At 47.6% G+C, this 20,284-nt stretch overlaps 1 protein-coding gene across 4 annotated transcripts in view; it reads left to right on the top strand.

The window, feature by feature from the left end:
- CPLANE1 (ciliogenesis and planar polarity effector complex subunit 1) overlaps positions 1 to 20,284 on the top strand; it is a 2,766,109-nt gene that overhangs the window by 2,129,817 nt on the left and 616,008 nt on the right. The window lies entirely within an intron of this gene.

Here is a 20,284-nt window from a genome sequence, read left to right as displayed (position 1 = left end):
ACACCTTGCCGGGAATCGACGTCGAGAAGGAGGTCAAAGTCGGCATCGAGAAAGGCTTCGTCAGAGCAGGTCATACGCTCGAAGTCCACATCAGTAAGGTCTGGAGAGGGTTCTGTTGTTTTGGTGACTGAATTAGCATCATTGCACTCCTCCTCTCACTCCTCGAGACGCCCTTCACCAGAACATTCGCCATCTGCATCCCCAGAGTGGCATTTAGAAAGGTTGCGACAAAGATCACCTTCACATCACAGGGGGCCTCCCCTTTTGTTTACTTATCTCCGAGATGGCTCCTTCCCCTCCATCACTGGAACAAAAATCCTACAGGAGCATTACGACGAGAAGAGGAATACACCAGCCCTCTCCACAAATCGCCTCTGCAGTGATTGGTGCAAGAGGTGGATAGATCACCTTCAGCCAGACGTAGGGACCGTACTGGCAGATCGCGAGAGCGCAGACCGAGCTCAAAAACTGAACATTGAGATGCCAACTCCTCAGGTCATCACAGAGGGATCCCTTGTGGCCAACCAGATGATTAGCACAGCAGCGGAAGGTGCTACTCTGTCGGCACATTTGTATGCGCATGGGATTTGCGCTAGGAGGTCCGCCTGGTTAAGACTGACAGCTCTTAAACCAGATGCACAACAGAGGATTATGAACCTTCTTTTTTCGGGCTCCTCCCTGTTCGGCGCCCACACCGATAAGGAGATGGCTAGGATGAAAGCTGAAATAGACACTCTCAAAGCGGTGAGATTAGAAAAGAAGAAGGAATTCAAACGGAGATACAAACCCAACCAGCACAAGGGCTACCAACAGAGGGTTCAAACCCCTCAATGGTCCCAAAGCAAAAACCAAGGCAAATCACAGTTCCAGGGCTGTGAGTCGAACAGAGGTAGAGGAGGTCACCAGCAGCAATCCTCTAACACGGCCAGATCAGCAGAGAAGCAATGAGCAGGAGCTTCCTCTGGCGCTGTTGCCCACTCCAGTGGGAGGAAGTGTATCACATCATTTGAAAGAGTGGTGCAACATAACAAAAGATCGTTGGGTGCTCAGTATACTGCGCAATGGATATGCACTACGTTTTTGTGTGCCTCCAAAGGACATTCCTCCGAAAAGATCTTGTCTTCACCAACTAAAGCTACTTCGGCAGAAGGTGATAACCCTTCTACGAAAGAAGGCCATCGAAGAGGTTCCTCCCACTCAGCGAGGGAATGGAGTTTATTCCAGGTACTTTCTTGTGCCAAAACGAGATCAGGAGTACAAATTCAGACCTATCTTGGACCTTCGACTGCTGAACAAACTCATCTTGAAGGAAAAGTTTCACATGTTGGCGCTTCATCAAATATGTCCACATCTGTAAGCAGGAGATTGGATGTGTTCGATGGACCTCTAAGACGCGTACTTCCACATACCTATCGTGTCACATCATCGCAAATACCTACGATTCGTAGTCGGCAGCAAGCATTATCAATTCAAGGTCTTGCCCTTCTGGCTGAAATCTGCCCCACGAGTCTTTACCAAGTACATGGCAGTGGTGGCGGCGGCTCTGCACAAAAGGAGTCTGTTTATTTACCCTTACTTGGACGATTGGCGTCTGAAAGGGCCATCTCCTCGGAAAGTAAGGAACGATTTTCAAGTTTGCCTGATGCTGCTCCGCAGGCTGGGTCCTCATGTGAACATGGAAAAATCAGTTCACCGGCCTACCCAGACAATCAATTAATTGGGCTCCACTCTGGATTCAAACATAGGAAGAGCGTTTCCTTCGGAGGAGAGACTTTCTTCGATGCAAGAGAAGTGCAAGACTCTTCTCCAGACAGGTCACCCAACAGTCCGGCAAGTGGCATCTCTGCTAGGATCAATGGCCTCTTGCATATTTCTCATTCCCAACGCCAGGCTGAGAATGAGGCCTTTGCAGCAGGACCTGGAGTACAAGTGGAACCAAGCATCAGGGTCGCTGGGAAGACCGTATTGTGCTCTCTCAAGCAGCAAAGTCGTCCATTCTATGGTGTATTCGACCGAATAACCTCTTGGTGGGAGTCCCCTTCAATCAACCAGTTCCGGCGCAATTCTTGATAACGGACGCATCTCTTCAAGGATTGGGGGCGCACATGGATTGCCTGCAGATGCAGGGCAGTGGTCCATCAAGGAACAGTCCTATCATATAAACATGTTAGAGCTGCGAGCAGTTCACCTAGCTCTGAAAGCTTTTCAGCCCTCAATCAAGGCCAACTCAATTCTGATCCAAACCGACAACACAACCACAAGTATTACCTCAACAAACAGGGTGGTATGCGTTCTCGCCCGCTCTCCCTGGAAGGTCAAGCGATTTGGCACTGGCTGCTAGCCTGAGGCCTCTCCCTCACGGCAGTGCATCTACCAGGGGAGCAAAACGTGTGAGCAGACGCACTCAGTCGGCACTTCGACGATCAGCAGACTGGGTGCTAAACGACGAGGTGGTGGCAGATATTTTCCATCAATGGGGTCAACCTTCCATAGATTTATTTGCAGACGACCAAAACAAAAAATGCCACGCCTTCGCATTCAGGTTCCACCGTCCAGGGACGAGGGGGAATGCGCTTTTGATGGATTGGTCCGGAATATTTGCGTACGCCTTTCCTCCCCTGCCTCTGATCCCGAAGGTGGTGTCTAAGCTCATAAGATCCAGCATGACGATGATCTTTATAGTTTCGGATTGGCCGCGTCAGTGGTGGTACCCGGACCTATTGCAGTTGTCGGTATTCCCCACAAGAGGCTACCTTACAGACCGGACCTGTTGACCAAGATGGACGGGAAGATTCTCCATCCTAGCCTTCCCTCACTGAATTTGGCAGCATGGCTCCTGAGATCCTGCAATCTTGACACTTGAATTTACCGCATGCATATCCTGAAAGAGGCAAAGAGACCTTCCACGAGGGCATCGTACTCTTTTAAGTGGAAGAGATTCTACTTGTGGTGTACACGTAATCATTTTAATCCTACAACGGGGCAAGAAGATGTAACTCTTCCTTACCTCCTTGATTTAGCAAAAGTAGGTTTGAAGTATCCTTCTATCAGAGTGCACTTGGCGGCCGTTACGGCCTACAGAAAGTCTCCCAACAAGCCTTCCTTTTTTCAACTGCAGGTGGTTAAGGATTTCCTACAGGGGTTGAAGAAGATCTATCCCCCTGTTCGGCCTCCTTCTCCTCCTTCGGAGTTGAATCTAGTCCTTTCTAAATTAATGGTTCCTCCTTTTGAACCCATTCATAAGGCCACGTTGTAGCACTTGACATGGAAGAGCGCTTTTCTAGTGGCGATAACAAGCGCTATGTGCCAAAGAACCATATACTGTTTTTCACCCGTTAAGGACTCCCATCTATCCTTTTTTCCCAATATTGCCACTCCTGCGGAAAGGTCCCTTCACTCATTAGACCTTAAGAGAGTGCTCAAGTTCTATTTGGAGGGAACAAAGGTCATAATGAGATCAGATCAATTGTTTTTAAATTATGGTTCCCTGAGGATAGGCTTTCCAGCTTCCAAAAGGTCCATTTCAAGATGGATAGTGTCCTGTATAAAATTGGCCTACCAGTTGGCAAAAAAAACCCTATTGTTGTCACCTAAAGCACACTTCACTAGGGGGAAAGCAGCTACAACAGCCTTCTTACATGATGTTCCAATGACAGAGATCTGTAAAGCTTCAACCTGGAGATCGGTGCACACTTTCACAAGACATTATTGTCTTGAATCTGATTCCAGGGCGGATACTCAAGTAGGCCAAGCCTCCTTGAGGAATCTATTCAGATAATGAGATATCTGTGTTTTTTCAAGGTTAGTTATCTGAGCTTGATTATTAAGTGCCTTTTTTTCTTTTGCCCGCAGGTGGAAGAGGTAAGGCTCGCTATTCTATTCATGTGCTTATGACAATAGATGAAGATCCCCGGGAAGAGAAGGATTAGTTACTTACCTGTAATCCTAGTTCTCTTCCAGGGGTATCCTCATCAAAGTCATAAGCAACCCTCCCGCCTCCTCGGGCAAAGGAACTTTGTCTTTTTAAGCAATTATCAGCTCTTTGTGCCATGGCTTTTGAGTCTCTGCAAAGAACAACTGACCTAACTGTCACCCCTGAGGCATGATGGGAAGCCGGGGGACATGGCTGCCTTAAAGGCACGGTCCCAGTTTATTGCTATGTTGCTATGAGTTATCTTTACAGCCTTTTTGGGCTATGTTTTCTCCAATGCAGCCTGTGAGCTGACAATGCTTTCAGTCCTCTCTATGGGAGTGTGCTGAGTGCTAAACATTAAAACAATTTCAAACATGCTTTGCTGTTGTTTTTTCCCTGGTTTGTAATGTATTGTATGTGATATACAGGGAAGTCCTTACAGCATTAGTCAGCTCTAGGATTTGGAAGGCTGCATTTGTTTGTTTATTGTATATTACCTACTGGCGGTCGCCAGTAGGTATATATAGTTGGATTTTTTCTCTATGGGATTTTTGAAAATTCTATGTCTAATAACTTTGACGTTTGTGGACGGAATTGGCTGAAATTTTCAGGAAAATGGCACATTTTGTTTCTGAGCAGCCCTTGAAAATTTGGGGGGGGTTCGTCAAGGGGGGGCCGAGAAAAAAGGGGGGTCCCAAAACGTGTTTTTAACATTGAGTTTTCCATAGGGCGGTTGGCCTCACTTTTAGCCCGAACGGCTGAATGGATTTGCACGAAACTTGGCAAAATTGTAGGGACTGGTAGCCCGATGTGCCTTTTGTAGGTCTCAATATATGTGCTCCAGTGGATTTTGAGAAATTAACGTTTAAAAAAAGATATATATCTGTAACAGCGGACCGGGCAGCGCTCCAGTACGCGTACTTTTCGCGCAACGGAGCTTTGTGAAGCGAAGCTGATTGGTTCTCCGGCGTCTGTAAACATTCCAAACAGTCCGTAGCGGCCGCCATCTTGTCTCTCGGTAGGATCGAGAGACAAGCGGAGGCCAAACCGAAGGGGCAAATGACCATAAGGGGGCATAGTAGATCCTCCCTGACCGTTTAGGTTTGATGTGGAGGTTTTAAAAGGGCCCCGCGGGGCAAAAAAAAAAAAAATAATAATAATAATCGAACAGCTGAATGGATTTGCACGAAACTTGGTAAAATATTAGGGACTGTTAGCCCGATGTGCCTTTGCTAGGTCTCAATATATGTGCTTCAGTGCATTTTGAGAAATTAACGTTCAAAAACAAGATATATATCTGTAACAGCGCTCCGCTTCGCGGAGATAAAATTATATCTGTATTACCTAGCTGTTGCTAACACCAGTTAGCGACGGCTAGTAGGAGATAGCGACCATCTTGGGCCCCACTTTGCATGTGAGTGATATTTATCACTAATGACATGCAAAGTGGGCATGCCAAGATGTTAGCGACTGGAAACAGTCGCTAACATCGCTATCTCCTATTATCAACGTTTGGAAATATTCGAGATAAGCGCGAATATCTCCAAAAGCTAGCACCTGCCCTGAGCAGTTCTTAGCCATGTTATCCAATGGGAGGTGGATAACATGGCTAAGAGCATTAGCTCGGTAATGCATGAATATCGCTGAGTTTTCAGCGATATTAATGCATTGCGGTCGTTTTTTATCGTATTTGCGATAAACCTTGATAATAGCAAGGTTTATCTGCGATAATTTCTGACGGTAAAAAAATCGTTGCTAAGCATCGTTAGGGATAAATATCGGTTAACTTTGGTAATATGCCCCAACGTCTGTTAACGTTTGATTCGAAGGAAATCAGGAAGTGTTGAAAAACATTGTCTGCGCCATCTTGTCTTTTTTCAAATGCCACACTTTTGTCGTGCACGGCAGCCATTTTAGATGCCTTGACCAGACCCACTCTGTGCACGCTGTCGATCCTTAGCATGGCTCCCCACCCTCGCAAGCATCTCCCCCAGGCAGTGGTCACCCTCGCTCTCTGTCTTATGCATGGGTAATAAACCTCCCCCCATCTGCGCTGCTCTTCCCTGAGAATCACACCCTGTGCCCGCCCGACACCTCCCTTTCGCCCTATTCACTACCGCACCCTCTGACACTCCTTTTCCTCTGTGTCCGATTGTCCAGGCTGGTCCTAGGGTATCAGCTAGCCCTGCAGATGTAGTTTATGGCCACAGCTGTAAAGAATCACCCCTCTTCAAAGGAGTTATAGTAGATCAAGGCCCACACTCGATGAGATCCGTCACAGCAGAAGCGTTGCTATTATCTGAAAACCATCCTGTATTGTGATTGGGGAGGGGACCGAGCCTGAAGCGGAAGATTCCAGGGATGACTCTTTGTACATCAAAGTTTTTACAATTATGTGTCACATTAGAGGGGGCGCACGGCGGAATGGCTGGGTAACTACACAGCTCCGCCAGACGACTCACGGACAAACGTGTTGAGTGTCCGAGTTGGCCACCCCTAATGATAGCGGGCACAAATTCGGTGGTATGAAGATCCCGGGCACTGAATAGCGCGGACACCGGCTGTGCAGAGGTGCGTCCTTGCTTTTAAAACGGCGAAGATCACGGGAGCCCTGGACAGGATCCCGCAAGATGGCGGCGGGCGCCAAGTGCGCTGAACAATCGAGGCACCGTTAGGACCCCCACAGCCCTGGCGACGGCATTTACCTACAACGCCAGGTGAGAAGTATCCGTGCAGGCGCGACCCGGATGACATTTGGGGACAATAGGGTAAAATGCCTGTGCTCCGCTGCCTAACATGTCAACACGGCCCCTTTAAGTGAGACGGACCGGTCGCGCTCAAGATGGCGGCGCCCATGTACCAGACGGGGTGCGCGACGCGGTAATCAGCAACGGAGTGAGATCGCGCATAGCTACCAGGGAGGAGAACTACCGCGCGCACACAGGGGCTGCCTACAACTGCGGTATGCAGTGGGAGGAGAGCGTGTAACACCTGGCAGACTGAGACACGCATGGAGGACACGGGTAGCTGACATCGGCGGCCCCACCCCCCCCCTGCTGGCGTGTTGAGGATTCCGACGGTCCTGGTCTGGACGAGTAGTGAGGTGTCTCCGCGGCCACGGCGGGAGGAGAGGTCGGAAGGGACAGTAAGAACAGGGAGATCAACAGCCAGTACCGGAGAACTAGGCGGGCGGTCGTTGCCCAGTTCACCATAGGAGATGTCAGCGCAGCCCTCTCAATCTCACGTGGTGAATCAAGTCATTGTGCCATGTGGAGGCGTTCCCTAACGTGGCCCAAGTTCTCTGGCACGTGTGAGGCCCTCTAACGCTTGGCAATAATTACCCCCAGCACTACACGGAGGAGAGGTCCTACCACACGCATCAGTGACCACAAGAGTACGATAGCCCTGCCGGGGTACATGATGGTGGTACTCCCATTTCCCACACGGGCGTGAGAAGCAGCCCTTAGGCGGGAAGTCACGCAACTAAGAACGAGGGTGAGAGGCGCAGGGAAGCTGGAAGCCCGAGGAACAACGAGGTCTTCCACAAGACTAAATACAAGGAGTACAGCCGCAGCAGCGTTCATCAAGCCCACAGCGCAAACGACGACGCCGCAGTATAAGAATCACCCGACACCGCCAGTAATGGGGAAACCAGATAGGCAGCAGCCGAAGATCTCCTTTGACAACAGGAAAGCGTCGAAAGGCACGGAACAAGCGCCAGAAGGAGAGGGAGCAATGATGGCGGAACCTACGTCCACCATGGAAAAAATATTGCTGTCCATACAAGCTAATGTGCAGGACATTAACGGTAAATTAGACAATCTTACTTGTAGAATGGACGGGATGTCGAGCAAACTGGAAAAACATGATGAACGACTGGATGAGGCCGAATCGAGAATCTCAGCGGTGGAGGACGAATCACACGCTACGACTAGCAAGTGCACGGGTATGGAGCGTATCCTGGAGGTGATCAAGGCACGGGAGGAGGATTTGGAAGCCCGCTCCAGACGTAACAATGTACGCATAGCTGGCCTGCCGGAGACGACCAACACGGGCAAAATGGAGACCTACATTGAGCAGCTATGCAGAGACATTTTCGGGGCAGAAGCCCTATCCCATATCTTCATAGTGGAAAGGGCCCACAGATCGTTGGCACCCAAACCTAAAGTTGGAGCGACACCAAGGCCAGTTGTGGCGAGAATACTCAACTACCGCGATAGAGACACGATTCTGCGTCTTGCGCGCGAAAAGGGCAAAATCACGCACCAAGGCAACACTCTAGAGTTCTACCCGGATCACACCATGGCGGTCCAACAGTCGAGGAAAGAATTTGCATCTGTTAAAACTAAACTCAGGGACCTGAACGTGAAGTACTCCATGCTGTATCCAGCGAGGCTCCGAGTGACATGGAAGGACAAGATAGTGATTCTACAGACACCGAAAGCAGCGCAAGACTTCGTAAAAAAAATCATACAACACAACAAACAACGTGTACGCGAGGAGCAACAAGAGGACTCGGACGTGGCGGAGTGACTCGACACGGCCAATGCACAGGATATTTGCAGCCTTGTGCTCTGTTGGTGCAAGGACAGGTGAACGGGACAAACCTTGAGGAGGACGGGATAAACATCGCATGCGCCTGAAGGCTCTTTTCCTCTCAGGCCTGACTAATGATATTTACTGCTATGAGCATGCAGGACACCTGAAAAGTTGGAGGTGAGACATTTAACCTCCTTATGTTGAGTCGTGCTGTGGAGATGAGACGACGGCACAAGACCGAGCACAACGGAGCTGGCTGAGTAGACATTGCCGACCCGGCCAAGTGAGCGAGGACTGGCTTCGAAGGAGGGTAACGGTTATGAAGTCGAATACTGCCAAGTATTGTATGTTGTTGTCCGGGGACAGCGGGGGGTGGATGAGAAGGACACGAATATTACACATGGTAATATAAACACAATGTGAGTCGTCTGCATCCACTACTGTGGATGTAGAGTTGTGCCCCTGGCGGACCTCCAAAAGGGTATACCCCACCAAAGTTGTTCACAGGGTACGGTTAGTTGTTAAAGTTTATAAATGGGTCGATGGCTTCGGCAGAATTGGGTTGCTGGAGTGGGTGGGGGAGGGGGGAAGAGGGGGGTTGTTGAAGTTTTGAGACTGAGACAGATAACACGAGTGTATTTATGGTGTGATGGTGGGCTGGGAACCGGGAGGGTACCCCTTGTTTGCGGATGGGTGTTGTGGTGCCATGTGGTGCGCGATGTCCTTCCAATGTCAGGATTGACAATTCACTCTCACTCATGGAGCAGGTAACAGGAGGCCACAACAAGAATCACATTAACCTCTTGACATGGAATGTACGGGGGTTGACTAACCCAAAAAAAATTCGTCAAGTTTTCGCTTACCTGAAGAGGTGGGAAATAGATATAGCGATAATACAAGAGACACATATTGCGCCACACACACGTGCTCAGATTGGAGGTAGGTGGGCGGAATCCTCCTACATGGCTAACTACTCCACCTATGCGAGGGGGGTGATCACACTGATACGGAAAGGAGTGAACTTCACAGTAGATAAGGTGATCTGCGACGCATGTGGTAGATATGTCATTCTGACAGGCACACTCAGGGGTCAAAAGATAACACTTCTAAATGTATATGGCCCCAACACTGACACCCCGGGCTTTTATCAGGAACTATGGTCACACATTCAAACATTGCCAGATACTCACATAATCTGTGGGGGGGACTGGAACGTAACATTGATGGAAGGGGTAGACCGCTCCTCTAACTCCCTAGAACCACATAAACATGCCAGGGCTACGCTGCTTCACATGCTTTCAGACCTATCACTGACAGACATATGGAGGCTCAGATACACAGCTGAGCCGGGCGCAACACACGTTTCTGCGGCTCATAACAGCTGGTCACGTTTGGACTACTGGCTGGGATCGGATGCCATTGCATTGTGGACGACGGAGGTTAAAGTCCTGCCAAGAACTCTGTCGGATCACAATCCTGTGAGACTGTCACTGGCACTACCGAACTATATCGCTCCTCCCTTTCACTGGAGATTCAACTCACGCGCACTCACAGACACGGTCTATACAGACACTATCCACGAAGCGATCAAAGAGTATTTCCTAATCAACAGGCCTACAGTGGAAGACTCGGGTCTTTTGTGGGAAGCATTCAAGGCCACATTACGTGGGGTGTGCATGAGCACGACGATTGGCATCCTCAAAGATATCAGACGACAAATTGCACGATGTGAGACACGCATGAGGGAGCTAGAACAGGCTTATGAAACCACACACAATGTCGCACACCTGGGCGAATTAAGAACTCTACATTCCGAACATCAGTCATTTGTAGAGGACGAAATCACATACCTTGATAGGAAGATTTCAGCCAGATCGTATGGGGAAGGAGGCAGACCAGGTAATAGGTTGGCGGCCAAAATCTGTGAGGGTAAGGGCCATAAACCTGTTTTACGTGTTAAGGCAAAGGATGGGTCGACACACACACAGGCTACTGCCATTGTGGAGTGCTTCGCTGGAGAGTACGAGGAACTGTACAAATCAAGGCCGATCGCATCCAGAGAAGAAACGTTTACCTATTTAGATGATGTGGCGATAGGATGGCTCTCGGATGGGCAGAGGGAAATGTTAGCATCACCAATAACAGTTGAGGAAGTGACGGACATAATCACCTCTCTTCCTAACGGTAAGGCACCGGGCCCTGACGGGTTTACTAACGAGTTCTACAAGAAGTATGCTGACCTCCTTGCTCCGCACATGGTGCGCATGTATGGTGCAGCGTTCGAGAACTCGGAACTCCCACCAACATTACGTGAGGCAGCCATCATAGCGCTACTTAAACCCGGTAAGGACTCGGAGATATGTGAGTCTTACAGGCCACTCTCACTTATAAATACTGACTCTAAAATACTGGCGAAGTTATTAGCGACACGTCTGAAGCCAATTATGACGAACTTGGTCTTGCCAGATCAGGCGGGTTTTATACCTACGCGATCCACTACCCACAACACTAGGTCGTTATTTGCATTGTCTCACTATCTCCAGCCATCAACCAAAGCTGTGGCGGTCATGTTAGATGCCGCCAAGGCTTTCGATTCCATCGAATGGGATTATTTACTCACTATCCTGCTCAGAATGGGGTTCCCCAAGCGCTTTGTACAATGGGTCACACTACTATACACTAATCCATGTGCAAGGGTGCGAGTTAATGGGTATGTCTCGGAAGTATTTAAGATTCAACGGGGCACTAGACAAGGGTGCCCGCTCTCACCACTACTTTTTGCACTAGCACTAGAACCTCTAGCTTGCATAATACGGCAAAACTATAAGGCCTCGGCCTTGCAATTCCCATCCAGACCTTTGCATATCTCCTTGTATGCGGATGACATGCTTCTGTACATACGCGACCCTAACACCCACTTAAATCCAATTATGCGAGAATATATAAAATTTGGAGGACACTCTGGTTTGATGATAAACTGGGCCAAATCCTCTATTATTCCTTTAACAGACACGACGACCTCGCACGATACGGACTACCCATTGGAGTGGCAGTCAGAGCCGGTGAGGTATCTGGGCGTAATGTACCACAGAGATCCTGAGGTGGTGATTAGATCAAACTACGGCACGGCTGTGTCCAAATTGGACGATAAAGTGTCGCGCTGGATACAACTGCCTCTGTCATTGGCGGATCGAATAGCAATCGTAAAAATGAATATCCTGCCGAAGTTACTGTACCTCTTCAATAATATCCCGATTGAACCGCCTACGGCAGTTTTCAACAGCATCAAGTCCCTGGTTTTAAAACTGATTTGGGCGGGAAAACAAGCACGCGTGCCCTTACAGACACTCACATTGCCATACAACAGGGGAGGGTTCGGAGTACCTGATTTTCTGTTGTATTATTTATGTGCTCAAGCACAATACGCGGCATACTGGTTCCACGAAGTACCATATTTAACGCACACGGCCATTGAGCAAGGAGATGCGGCGCCCATCCCGCTGTCATCGATGCTCTCCCACACGCGCCCACCTCTACACAATCGCGATATTAACACAATTGACACCACTGTTAAAGCTTGGAGGAAACTGGCAAGATTAGCGCACAAAGAGCCATTATACGCATCAGCGATGCCACTGCCTTACCACCAGGAACTTTCAGTCACGGGGGAGAAGGTGGGAATGTCGTTATTGCAACAGGTCGGAATAGGGACGATGGGAGACATGTTCCATGAGGGGCACTTTGTAGAAACGGACGACATGGAGTATATTCGGAATAAAACACCACTGTTCATATTCACACATTACCGGTTAAAACGGGCCGTGCAGACATACTTCCCCACTTTTCCAGAGGAACCGGAGAGCCTGGACTCCCTCCAAATGATCATCACTTCTCAAGACACATCACACCTGGTGTCTAGATTATACACAACAGCGCAGGCTGAAATACCAGGAGCGGGGGACAGGGCAAAAGAAAGGTGGGACAAGGTACTGGAGACATCACTAACGGAGGAGGAATGGCAACAAACATGCGCGCTAACACAAATCCTAACACCAAACGGCAATTTACGTATTATTCATTATAAATTTATTCATCAGGCATACTACACGCCGGCGCGTATGTATAGATTTGGCCTTCAGGATAATGACAGATGTAAACGGTGTAATATAGGGGAGGCAGGGTTCACACACCTGGCATGGGACTGTGCAGCGATACAAACCTACTGGGGGGAAGTCACTACTTTGCTGGCTGCCATGTTGGGAGTGGAGATGGAATGCACTGTTCGTGTTTGTTTACTGGGAATTATCCCACATTTGAGGGCCACAAAACGTAAATTCTGTGCAATAGCGCTGTTATTGGCCAAGAGACAGATCGCACAATGCTGGCATAGCAAACACAAACCCACAACGAGCAAGTGGATACTGGATATGACCAGCTGTAGAGACAAACTACAGACCTATGAGGAAGAGTTACCGGCAAGATCTAGGCCCAAAGACTTCTGGTGCTATCTTACAGCATATTTATTGTCGCAGAACACAGACGAAGAAGGTTGATTGTGAGGTGATTTAGATGGTGGGAATCAGTTCAGCAGTGGGACCCCCCGGGAACGGGCCAACATCGCTCCACGACACATTGGTACTAAATTGACAGAAACTGTAGACGTCTCAATGTTCTTTTGTTCCTATGGTGGATAGTTGTAGGTCCACAACTGTCGGGTTAATATTGTAACTGAAAATTTCTGACCTTAAGACCTGCGAACTAACTGATGAGTCTCTATGCACATGTATGAGATGTTTTAGCCGCCGGCCCCAGGGTTGTAGGCACATGGCTGTGTATACCTGACTAAGTGTAATAAAGGTCTTTCAAAAAAATAAAAAAAAAAAGAAAAAAAAAAAAGAAAAAAAAAAAAAAGTGTCACATTAAAAATATATAGCACTCCGACAAAGTAGTAAGATTATAAAACTTTAATAATTTATAAATATATACAAGAAAACAAAAATAGTAATAACATATAAACATTTTTAGGGAAAAACAACGAAGTAGCGGTCGGCTGTGCGAATAGTCCCAACGCAGCACAACGTCCAGATTTCCGGCGTGGGGCGTCGCGGGGGGTGGGTCATCAGTAGCAAACTGTTGTGCGAATAGTTCCAAGGCAGCAGAAAGCGTTGAAATCTAGATGACACGAAAGTGATGTCTAGTAAGTTGCCACCCAGCAAATAACGGCGTGGGGCGTCGCGGGGGGTGGGACATCAGTAGCAAACTGTTGTGCGAATAGTTCCAAGGCAGCAGAACGATGGCACCAAGGTGATGTCCAGTAAGTTGCCGCACTGGTTTTGGTATCCTACAATGCTGCTCCGAATAACGGCGTGGGGCGCCCCGGGGGAGGCGGCGTGAACGGGCCTCTCCAGGTGGAGTGTCATCTGTTGTAGTGGGGCGCCCCTTTACCGTTTCAGTTGCCATTCCGTCCATTTTTGGTCCACTGTGTCAAAAGCCGCAATTCAGCTGAGTTGCGCCCACTCTTGCGGTGCAGCGATAGGCGGCTGTCACAGGACTCTCAAAATGGCGGCAGGCTCTTTCCTTTTTGGGCCTGGTCCACTGAAATGGCCCTGGGACACCTTGGAAATCGGACGCTTGTCTGCTAGGTCTTGGACCCCATTCTCGAAAGCGTCCCCTCCGCCTTGAGAATTCATCAAAAGTTTTGGGAGCCCCGACTCCTGCAGGCTTCTGGTGGGGAGCGGCTGCCATGATTGCTCGCGGAATGACCACGACGGAGCTACGAGATGGTGGTGCTCTCATGCTGACGCCAGCTTCAGTCTGAAACATCCAGAAACAAGGTGGGGCTTTCATCGTTTGGGAAAAAAAAAAGTTTTCATCCAATGAAAAGTGTTGTTTTTAGGTCATATGATCAAGCCTTCCATCATTAGGAAACCAAAAGTAAAATGAACCAATGAAAAGTTTTATAAACAAGTCACATGACCTGTTATGCGGCATAGGGTATAAAATGCGGAGAAAATACGTTGGCACGTGAGGCGGCGTCAGTAGCGGACCGATGTGCGAATAGGCCGAAGGCAATACAACGCGCCAAGATCCGGATGGCACCGAGGTGGTGTCCAGCAAGTTGCAGCACTGGTGTGGCCATCCTACAATGCTGAAAGTCGGCGTGGGGCGCCCCGTTGGCCTGTGAGTTTGCGTCAGTAGCGGACCGATGTGCGAATAGGCCGAAGGCAGCACAACGCGCCAAGATCCGGATGGCACCGAGGTGGTGTCTAGTAAGTTGCCGCACTAGTGTGGCCATCCAACAATGCTGAAAGTCGGCGTGGGGCGCCCCGTTGGCCTGTGAGTTTGCGTCAGTAGCGGACCGATGTGCGAATAGGCCGAAGGCAGCACAACGCGCCAAGATCCGGATGGCACCGAGGTGGTGTCTAGTAAGTTGCCGCACTGGTGTGGCCATCCTACAATGCTGAAAGTCGGCGTGGGGCGCCCCGTTGGCCTGTGAGATGGCGTCAGTAGCGGACCGATGTGTGAATGGGGCCGAAGGCAGCGCAACAATATTTTCGGAATAGAAGACACCACTAGGCGCTGAGATGCCAAGATCCGGATGGCACCGAGGTGGTGTGTAGCAAGTTGCCGCACTGGTGTGGCCATCCTACAATGCTGAAAGTCGGCGTGGGGCGCCCCGTTGGCCTGTGAGTTTGCGTCAGTAGCGGACCGATGTGCGAATGGGGCCAAAGGCAGCGCAACAATAGTTTCTGACTGACACCACAAGGCACTGAGATGCCAAGATCCGGATGGCACCGAGGTGGTGTCATAGTTGAGAGTTCTGAGCAGCGGTTGTAACACTGTCTGAAGCTTATTTGCAGCTGCTGCAGCTTCACTACGCGTCAAGATCCGGATGGCACCGAGGTGGTGTCTAGTAAGGTGCACTGGTGTGGCCATCCTACAATGCTGAAAGTCGGCGTGGGGCGCCCCGTAGCCTGTGAGTTTGCGTCAGTAGCGGACCGATGTGCGAATAGGCCGAAGGCAGCACAACGCGCCAAGATCCGGATGGCACCGAGGTGGTGTCTAGTAAGTTGTCGCACTTCTGTGGCCATCCTACAATGTTGAAAGTCGGCGTGGGGCGCCCCGTTGGCCTGTGAGATGGCGTCAGTAGCGGACCGATGTGCGAATGGGGCCAAAGGCAGCGCAACAATATTTTCTGATTTGAAGACACCACAAGGCGCTGAGATGCCAAGATCCGGATGGCACCGAGGTGGTGTCTAGCAAGTTGTGGCACTGGTGTGGCCATCGTACAATGGTAAAAGTCGGTGTGGGGCGCCCTGTTGGCCTGTGAGATGGTGTCAGTAGCGGACTGATGTGCGAATGGGGCCAAAGGCAGCGCAACAATATTTTCTGACTGACACCACAAGGCGCTGAGATGCCAAGATCCGGATGGCACCGAGGTGATGTCTAAGTTGCGGACTGATGTGCGAATGGGGCCAAAGGCAGCGTAACAATATTTTCTGTATGGAAGATACCACTAGGCGTTGAGATGCCAAGATTCGGATGGCACCGAGGTGATGTCTAGCAAGTTGCTGTACTGGTGTGGTCATCCTACAATGCTGAAACTCGGCGTGGGTCGCCCCATTAGCCTGTGAGATGGCGTCAGTAGCGGACCGATGTGCGAATAGGCCGAAGGCAGCATAACAATGTTTTCTGAATAGAAGACACCACAAGGTGTTGAGATTCGGTTACCACCGAGGTGATGTCTAGCAAGTTGCCGCACTGGTGTGGCCATCCTACAATACTGCTTCGAATAACGGCGTGGGGTGCCCGAAGGGGGGGGGGGGAGCCGGCGTGAATGGGCCTTCCTAGGTGGAGGCTCGTCTGCTGTAGTGGGGCGCCCCTTTACCGTTTCAGTTGCCATTCAGCTGAGTTTCGGCTGCTCTTGATGCTACAGCGACAGGCGGCTGCAAGAGGACTCTCAAAATGGCGGCCTGTTCTTTGGATTTGGGCCTGGTCCACTAAAATGGCCCTGGGACACCTTAGAACTCGGACGCTCGATTTTTTTTTTCCTTTCCTGTACATGCAAAAAAAGGTAAATGCCCGGTACGTTACACGCTTCATCTGCCACGATGAACTCTCCAGAGGAACCGAAAAAAAATATAGTTGTGGTAACTATACCATGCATCGTCATATGGAGAGGTGGCACCAATTAATTATAGTGCTGCATAAAAGAGAGATTTGGAGGAGAACCCCTGACCTGATAGTACATTCATCAAAGAAGTGGCACTGAGAGCTTCAGAGGCAAGGGAAACGGTCCCAAATATTTAGAAGAACTTTGGAAAGATTAAAATGACATGTTTAGATTGTGGCAAATTAATTTCATGTGGACAGATGAGTGTTACTCTAATAAATACAGCATATGAACATCATCATAGTCGATGGTTGGTAGAGACATTTTGACTATATCCTGGACCTGCCCGTCCTCGCCCAAAATGGCGCCGGAATAAATGGGACTCGTAACTCCTTGTTGTGTACTGGTTGCAGAACCTTGAAATCACGAGATACGTATGCAGTTTTGAAGCACATGGCGGGCGGGGACGAGAATTGATTGAATATTTCGACATCCCTATTGATATTAAGTTCTGATGTGTTATTGATTACTGTACTGTTGAAAGTTCGAATTAACGTCACCCATGGTACTTGCCCGCAAATGTATATCTAGATAATTTTATTGTAACTGGCCCTGTCGTATTTTAATTATAAAATGTACGTCCACCGATTCCGTAACTGTTAGACACCTTAGTTCTTGCAACCTAATGGCCCGCCCGTTACGTTCCTCTACAGTGTAAATGTCTATTCATCATATACGATTACAGTTTGCTCCGTGGCAGGCCCACGTGGTTATAGGCTCGTATTTGTATAATGACATTTTCACAATAAAGGTTTTTAAAAGAAAACATGGTAGTAGTATATACATTGGTAAAGTTTTTAATAATAGTCACTGTTTTAGAATCATTAAAAGGCAAGTGAAATAAAGCAGACCAATTACATGAAGGGTAAAAGGTATAATACGAAGGAACGCAGTAAAGATAAATGGTCAAGGGCTGTTGTGTTTTCTATTCCTGCAACATAAAGTGATCGATAAGAATCTCATATTCAGGCGTATCGGCGACTAAGACAGCAGGTCGACCCTCTTTTGCTCAACGGCTCCGTCATGGGACGAAGAAACGCTCTTTTTCTCGAAAAAAGAATATATTTTACTTGCAGGACAGTTGTAAAATTTCCGGGAAAGTACATTAGCCTGGCGCACTATAAATGATATTTCATTCATTCATATATTTAAGAAAAAATAATGTTCGGAAGTAATGAAAAGCGTAATTTTTAGGTCATATGACCAAGCCTTTCATCATTACAATAAGAAAAGTAAAATGAACCAATGAAAAGTTTTATTAACAAGTCACATGACTTGTTATGCTTACGTTACGCGCTGCGCGCCCCGGATGACTTCCGGATGCGCTAACGCGGCGCGTCATATGACGCATTACGCGACAACGCAGGTCCAGAATATAGTCAAAATGTCTCCACCAACCAGCGGTCGGAACACAACCCCTTTCAGCAGGCTAAATAGTTCTGTTAAATGACAACAGAAGGGACAGGCAACAAGAACCATCAGTCAAAGAGGGGAGGGCTAGTTCTTCTCTACCGGGTTACATTGGGGCGCTACCGGAACTGATCGAATTGGTAGTCTACAGTGTTTCTGGATGTTTCAGACTGAAGCTGGGGTTAGCATGAGAGCAGCACCATTTCGTAGCTCCGTCGTGGCCATTCCGCAACCAATCATGGCAGCCGCTCTTTATCGTTATTTTGGGCGGGGTGGGTGGCGGAGCCGAGCTGTTTTGCAGCCATCATTGTGTGGAGTTCAGTTCATCTCACTAGTTTTGTATTTGTCATGAGGGGTTGTTCCTAATGTTTCTATTTTAGCGAGGTCAAAAAGAGATCCCATTAGTGGCCTACTGATTTTGCTCGATTCCTTTTCTTTTTTTTTTTACACGATTTTTCGTTATCTGCAAAGACTAAACAGAGTATTGCGACTCTGTGTTTGTTTGTAAATAGAGAATGAACCAAAGAGAACTAATTCTAAAACAGTAAATACTTGGATAACAATCAATCAAATGGAGAGAGAAGCAGGCACGACGGATTACAACGGGGGCAAAGGCCTGCGTTAACTACCTTTCACTATCTGCAAAGAGAGAGTACTCCTAATAGAAATGAGGGGGGGGGGGGCACCATTCAAAGCAGATCAGTGTGCATAAACACGAAAATGTTTTCACTTACCACGTACTTGACATTCGACAGCTTATGATATTTGCTATTAAAAAACTTCACTGAAAAAACCATAGGTTATAGACCATATATAGTTAGGAATTAGCATTTACAAAACCTTGAAAATTCACTGAAAAAACCATAGGTTATAGACCATATATAGTTAGGAATTAGCATTTAAAAAACCTTATTTTACTCACACAAAACCATTGAAATTCCATATATAGTTAGTTGCACTAACTATATATCGCGCACCCGCAATCCACTGCTGATCATGTCACATATTACATCATTCATGACATGGTCAGTGACATCACTGATGACATCACTGATGACATCTCAAATTACATCACTGATGACATCACTGATGACATCTCAAATGACATCACTGATGACATCACTGATGACATCTCATTTGACATCAATGACCACATCACTGATGATATCATTCATGTGACAATACAATGCATCTCCTCATATTTTAATATAACCTCTGTTTCACCCAGTGTTAAATACAGAGTATAATTTTTGAAACCATTGACACACCAATACTAGTTACTACATATGTACTCACTGATTCCTACGTCTACACACACATTCACTAATTCACCCATACAATCATTCATACATACAATCACTCATCTTTACAACACTATCATATGCACTCATACACCTATACAGACACTCACACTCTGCCACTCATCCATGGAGTTACTCACACACCTAGTCAGTCCTGTAAAGAATCAATCACACTTCCATTTTCTTGTCTATACAGTTAAACATAGAGCACCTTATATTTTCAAACATATACTAACACATACTTACCTTGTTATACAATCATTGATATAAGTACACATTGATCTGCACAGAGTCACACACCTCCCAGCCAGCCACACACACACTCAGTCTCCCATACAAATACTTGGACAATCAATCAATAACCCATATAGTTACTCATATAGCTATTGATCAACACATGCAACAGTTTACAGAACAACAGACATAATGATGCACAAATTAAGACAGTTTAGTCACTAACCCATGCACTCAGTGAGACACATTTAATCACTCACTCATACAGTCAGTCATGCACCTACTAAATCCTTCGTCCAGACACTTATACATCCACTCATTCTTCAATATGTAAGACATATTTAAACTTTACAGAAACATAAAATCACTGGATGTTGTTATCAGTGATGTCATCAGTGATGTCATCAGTGATGTCATCAGTGATGTCACTGACCATGTCATGAATGATGTAATATGTGACATGATCAGCAGTGGATTGCGGGTGCGCGATGTATAGTTAGTGCAACTAACTATATATGGAATTTCAATGGTTTTGTGTGAGTAAAATAAGGTTTTTTAAATGCTAATTCCTAACTATATATGGTCTATAACCTATGGTTTTTTCAGTGAATATATATATATATATGTGTGTGTGTGTATATATATATATATATATATATATATATATGGAGATACATATATGTTTATCACATATATGATTGTGTTTCCGGGATC

The sequence above is a fragment of the Lissotriton helveticus genome, chromosome 2_1 (genome assembly GCF_964261635.1).
Source record: "Lissotriton helveticus chromosome 2_1, aLisHel1.1, whole genome shotgun sequence".
Classification (NCBI taxonomy): domain Eukaryota; kingdom Metazoa; phylum Chordata; class Amphibia; order Caudata; family Salamandridae; genus Lissotriton; species Lissotriton helveticus.
This window is presented reverse-complemented; position numbering and strand designations above follow the sequence as displayed.